A 6665-nucleotide genomic window follows, 5' to 3' on the forward strand; every position below is an offset into this window, starting at 1 on the left:
CGATTTCAGTCTACTATTCTACGCCGCCTAATCTACAGTTCCCCTACATCCTAGCACAAGCTATTTAGCTACTCATACTAAAAATAAAGGCAACGATAAAATTGGCTAAATAAACTACAGAATTCATGATTAATACGGAGAAATAAACAATTAACATAAGCTGGTAATTCGGCTTGGGGAAACTGATCTAGCAATTCTATAACTATGAATGAAAGCAAAATAACTGAATAAAAACTGGAGAGTACCGTGTGAATTGCGAAGGAAAAGAACAAAGCCGAATGTGAAAGTGAATTGTATTCAATACCAAAATAATCCTCGAACCCTAATTAATGATAAACTAAAACTGGTGAAAATGGAATTAAAAACTGAATGACTAAAGTTTTTAGTCAGGTTACGTTATATAGCAAACTCATGTAACTTTATTCCTAAACCTAATATAGCTTTGGGCTTTGGATTTCTCGTTCTATATGTTTAAATCTGCGTATCAGCTCGTAACTTGGTCGATCGACCACTGTGACCGGTCGATCGACTGAGTGGCACTGAACAGTGCCTTCTAGAAGTCATGGTATGGTCGATCGACCATAGGTAGCGGTCGATCGACTGCTTTAGCTGATACTTGACTTCTAAATTCTCGTGGATTTGTCTTTCGGGCCTCGAAATGCGCACCAAGCTCATTCCTTGAGTAAATTCTTCTTGTCAAATGCAATGCAAGATACTCGGGGACGGATTCAGCTCAATATCTACTCATTTCCGCATAAATCTGCAATATTACATAAAAATACGAAAGTAGACGAAATGGGGCAAATAGTAGCATAAACTACATAAATGAGCTCTGAAATGCGTGTAAAATAGGGTGTAAAACATCATATAAATGACACGCATCAAACTTCCCCAAACCAAACCCTTGCTTATCCCCAAGCAAGAACAAGACTCGATCTAATGGCCTAATGGAACGAGTTCAATCTCAGAGCGAATTGCAAACCGAATAGCCTAAACCAATTTAATGCAATAACCAACAATCAATTAGCGTATGAATCATGCAAACGAGTTATGGAGTCGTTAAAAACTGATGCACCGTCAACTACAGAGACTTATCATTATGGACTCTCACGTGTCGCTCAAATCACTCAAATAAGAACAAGGTGAATATATGTAAGATAGAAAGAATTCATTTTGTAATGACACTCACCTAACTACGACCTATAAGAACATGCCTGCAATATAATATGAAAACAATCTCTACAACCGTACATATGCATTCCAACCAACAAATGACCATGACACATCCCGAGGTAATATGGATATGTGAGGTATGGGTAAGAAGAGGCAAAACATTTATGGAAATGTGGAGGTACAGGTGATCAAGCTGGTACCAAAACGGAACCATATGGCAACATCCAACTTCTTGCTCATAAGTCAATAGAAACGGTGCTATTAGTAAGCACAAATCTCACAATCTCCAGTATAAAAGTAATCAACCAACTCCTCATAAGATATAAATGCAACATGGGAGCAAAAATCGCCATAAAATAAAGACTTGAATTATGCGAATTGATTCTTTTTCTTTTCTCTCTCGGGCTGCAGTCGATCGACCAATGAAGCCAGTCGATCGACCGTATTAAACAGTACAGCGCTCTTTTTTTTCTTTTTCGAATTATTTTTTCTTCTTTTTTTTTCTTTTTCTTTGTTTCTTTCTTACTTTCCTTTTCTTTTTCCATTTTCCCAACAACATCTCAAAAGAGCAAATGCCACCAAAAACAAAGTAACAATCCCAACAATTAAACTACTAGCTTGACAAAGGCAGGCTATGTGTAGGATGTAGTAATCGGGACAAAAAGGCTATTTTTTGGCAGTGTGGAGCTTATGGGTAAAATGAGAAAAGGAAAACCTCTACCACATGTGTCAACAAACCACAAACCGAATACATACAGGTATTAAGCAGATTAAGTTCATATTTATGCAAATTTACGTAACATGTCTCATAAGGAGTACTACTCACAATCCTAGATAAACTGGTCATAGATGTCACCAGTTATAAGCTCTAAATCTCAGAATATAATGTAGTTTGCCAAAAAAAAATCAAAGTCAAGTCTCAAGTTCAGCAAATGATTTAACGAAAACTCGTAGACTATGTATATGATTCTACTAATAACAAGTCAATTAGCGAGGCTCAGGCAAAACCAGATGCAATTGCAATGTCATCATAGAAATACTACCGTTCCGACTCAACCTATATGCTAAAATAAACGTGCATTTTTTGAAATTTTTGAAATTTATCAATGTTTTTATTTTTTTTTTGAATTTTCTGTATATATGAGAAATGAAATAAACAATGCAAAACAAAAATGTAAACGTGAATGCAAGCAAATGATATACGACGCAAAACCCTTCCCCAAACCAAATCGCACAATGTCCCCATTGTGCAAAATCATGTAATGAAAGAAAAGAGAACGGGAATTTGTGAGAAAATAAATAAATACGACATGAAGTGGAACTCGGAAACTCACAAGACTTAAGCGTAGCAGAAAGGAAACCTCCCCAAACCAGCGTGAGCTAGGAGGTTTCAGTAGCCAGCAGTGCTACCAATAAGTACCTGAAAAGATAAAAGACCACGCATAAGTCCGAGAAAGCAAAATTGGGACGGTAAAATTATGTGCAAAGTTGAGAAAATGGAAGAAATCAGAAATAAGACGGAAAATAAAGTGGAGTAGAAAACTCGCTCAATTCCACAAATCGACCAAACACAACAGGGGAAAGGTCGTGAAAAGGTACAGCAGTGCAGGGTGGTCGATCGACCGCATCACCCAGTCGATCGACCAAGGTGAACAAGAACAGTAGCTCTTGGAAACTGCAGACCACTCGATCGACCATATAAGGCAGTCGATCGACCGGAAAAACTGCTGTAACTTCAGATTTCGTCAAATTAGCTCAATAAATTGAACTAATGAGGTCTATAAACCTGCAAAGCACAATAATAACGCGCCCAAAATTACGCAAAACCCAAAGTAATAGTCTAAAGGCTTTAAATCCTAAACAAAATAATTAAAATGCGAAGTCTCGCGCACACAAATGCAATAAAAAGAGAGTCTAACAAAAGCAAATAAAAGAAAGTTTTTGATAAAGCATTTGATCAACTAGTAGTTGATCAAGAATGGCCACGGTATGGCCCACTTGGTCAGCTTCTGGCTACAAGAGACAGCCTCAACGGTGCTCATCTTCTCAGCTGCACCCTTCTTGACTTCAACATCTGTAGAGCTCAACGAATTGACACTTTCATCATCTCCCCAATCAATGACCTCCCCCAGCTCGTCAGAATCCAAGTCGGACTCTCTCACTCTAACTGGCTCATCTTCAAGTTCCTCATCAGTGCCATAGCTAAGGCATCCTAGACCACCCCTTGAAACGATGGGCTCCTTCACAGCTGGAGCAACATGCGGCTCTTCCTTCCCCAAACCAGCTCCTGCAATGTCTAAAACAAAAGAATCGTCCTCCAATTTGCTCCCAATCTGGGGCGGAGGTGTTACAACAAGAGTAGGAACAGAAATGGGCATATCAGGAAGTATAAAATAAGATTTCTTTTCAGAAACCATATTAAAAGTCACGGGCCACATGGGGTCTTTCTTCTTAGTTGTCTGGGCAAAGACAATGGAGAGCTTTCCTACCTTGAAGGTCAAGGTTCTAGAACCAACATCGATAACTGCACCAGCAGTGTGCAGAAATGGTCTACCTAGAATGATAGGTATGTGTGCATCTTCGGGCATATCAAGCACAACGAAGTCAACAAGGAAGAAAAACTTTCCTATTTGGACAGAAATGTCCTCTAAGACTCCTATTGGCTGGACCGCAGAACGATCAGCCATCTGTACTGTCATATCGGTGACTTCAAACCTAGTCAATTTCATTTTCCTAGCTAGACTCAAAGGCATAACGCTAATGCTAGCTCCTAGGTCACATAATGCCTTCTCAATTGAGAAGGTACCAATATTACAAGGAACGGAAAAGCTACCTGGGTCAGCTAATTTATGGGGTGCAGTATGGGTCAAATAAGAATATGACTCCTTAGTGAGTGCGACAGTATGCACAGTTTCAAGTGACTTCTTTTTGGACAAAAGTTGTTTCATGAATTTCGTGTAAGCATGCACTTGATTAACTAACTCAAGGAAAGGAACTTGTACATTTAAGCTACGAATAACTTTTTCAAACTTATTAAATGATACATGTTCCTTCGTTGGCACTAATCTCTCCGGATAAGGGGCTGTAAGAAGTAACTTAGCCCTCTCCTCTAAATCTCGCATGCCGGCATCCGTGGACTTAGGCTGAAAGTCCACTACCTTCTCCTTGTTGAAGCTCGAACCCTCTTCAGACTGTCTCAAAAATGAGCCATTAATCGTCATTGGGTCATACTTCGGAACCGGAACTGACTCATCAGCATTTGGGTCTTGCCCCAATATTTTCGGAGCTGTCGTACCTCAAAACAAATGATCCCTCAAGTTATTAGGCATCGGAGGACGGAAAGGTTCACTATCAGTAGCATCCTCAGTCGATCGACCATGTTGCTCAGTCGATCGACTGAGTTCTAAAGTTCCAGAAGCTGTTTCTTTGCGCGCTTCAGTCGATCGACCGGGTGTATCAGTCGATCGACTGATATATCTGGTAGACGCCTTTTTCTTTCCACTGTTCGCTCCAGCTTTCTTTTGACTCGGTTTCCCCCCATCTTTTTCAGCATTGTCCTCGACCATGGTGGGCCCATCAAGGGTAGACCCACTCCTCAAAGTGATGGCATTAAGGGTCTCTTTTTGGTCCGTCTGTGTCGGTAGGTGTCCCGGAGCTCGAGTGGTACTCTTGCTAGCCAATTGAGCAATTTGGCTCTCAAGCACTTTCATCCCGGCCTCTCTAGCTTGGGACTCCTTTTGCAACATATTCTTCAATTCAGCAAAGTCGGAATTTTGGGATTGTTGTTGCTGTTGAGGAACATATGGAGGTTTTTGGTACTGCTGATGTTTATAAGGGGGGGCATAGTTCTGCTGCTGCTGCTGCTGTGGAGGTGGAGTTGGATTTAGGACATTTTGGCTACTCCACCTCAAGTTGGGATGAACATTAGGCTCATAGTAGGTGTTTGTCTGCCTATAATGTTGAAAGGCAGCACAAGACTCAAAGGGACTAGGACAATTTTCTGAAACATGTCCCTCAGCTCCACATCTTTTGTAGACGAAAGGACCGTCTGACACAGCATTTATATGGTAGATCCCTCCTTTTGAAGCTCCTCCCAACTCGTACTTGTCAAATCTCGCCTTGAGAGCTTCTAATGCAGCCACAGAAGGAGATTCAGCACTCCTCCTTTAATTCCCTCTGGAATTCCCATACTCAACTTTGATGGGTAGCTAAGTCATCAATGATCTTCCACCCCTTAGTCTCTCCCATATTCTCTGCAAATCGGCCACTAGCTGCAGCATCCAAGATAGCCCTCTGATCGTCATACAGCCCGTTATAGAACTGATTGCATAGACTTCCCTTCTCGAACCCATGGTGCGGAATGGTTCGCACCAACTTCTTGAAACGGACCCATGCCTCATGAAAGTTCTCATCAAGACCCTGTTTAAAGCTCATGATCTGAGCTCTAATGACATTAGTCTTCGAGGCAGAGAAGTATTTCTTGTAAAATGTCAGGGCCAAAGAATTCCAGTCGGTGATCCCATGAGCAGCTCGATCCAGGTCTCTATACCATTCCCTCGCAGCATCACGAAGTGAGAATATAAACATAGTCTCCTTCACCTGGTCTGGGGTCACGCCGGCTGGTGGGGACATGGAACAGCAATAATCAATGAATATTTCCATGTGCTTGGCTGCATCTTCATTTGCAGCTCCCCCGAAGTGGTTTCTCTCAACCAAGTTGATATAGGAAGGCTTTGGCTCGAATTTTCTTGCCTCCCCTGGTAACGCGAATCCCTTATAGAGATTCTCAGCTGTCGGCTCAGAGTGACTGGCAATAGTCGCTTCTTCAGCCATCTCTAGGAAATCTGGAGAAGTGACGGTCTCAGCTGATGAATTAGAAACAGGAGATGAAGGTGGATCCTCTTCAAATAGAGCGTTCTCGTAGTAACTAGACAGAGTACTCAGCTCTTCCTCTCTCGGCAATATCCTAGATGATCGCCTCAACTCATGCAAGGTCTTCTCAATCTCAGGATTGATCGGTAGTAATTCACCACCCTGTGACCTGCGCATAAGATGAAACTACAAGAAGAATATGAGAATAGTTTAAGGAACGGATGTCCCCTAAACTACAAGAAAGACTAAAAATAAAACAACTAATAATTTTAAACAATGCCTCCCCGACAACGGCGCCAAAATTTGATACCCGTCGTTGTGAGTACCAAAAATAATATTTATAACACCTATTAAAACTAACATAAGCTAGTGGTAACAAGGTCGAACCACAGAGAGGCGTGAGCAATTATTAGTTGTCTAAATTTATTCCTGAGGTAACAGTGTGTGGGGATTTGATTTGAATTTGTCTATAGCAAAAGATAATATAACAAAGTAAACTAAATAAACGGATGAAAATAGATATAAAAGGGGTACTAGGATGGTCGGTTCACTATAGTTTCGGCGGCAGCATACTAAGTGGGTCTAAATCAAACACATGAGGCGGGAAAACAAGAGGTCCT

This window comes from Silene latifolia, chromosome 2, assembly GCF_048544455.1.
Source record: "Silene latifolia isolate original U9 population chromosome 2, ASM4854445v1, whole genome shotgun sequence".
Lineage (NCBI taxonomy): Eukaryota > Viridiplantae > Streptophyta > Magnoliopsida > Caryophyllales > Caryophyllaceae > Silene > Silene latifolia.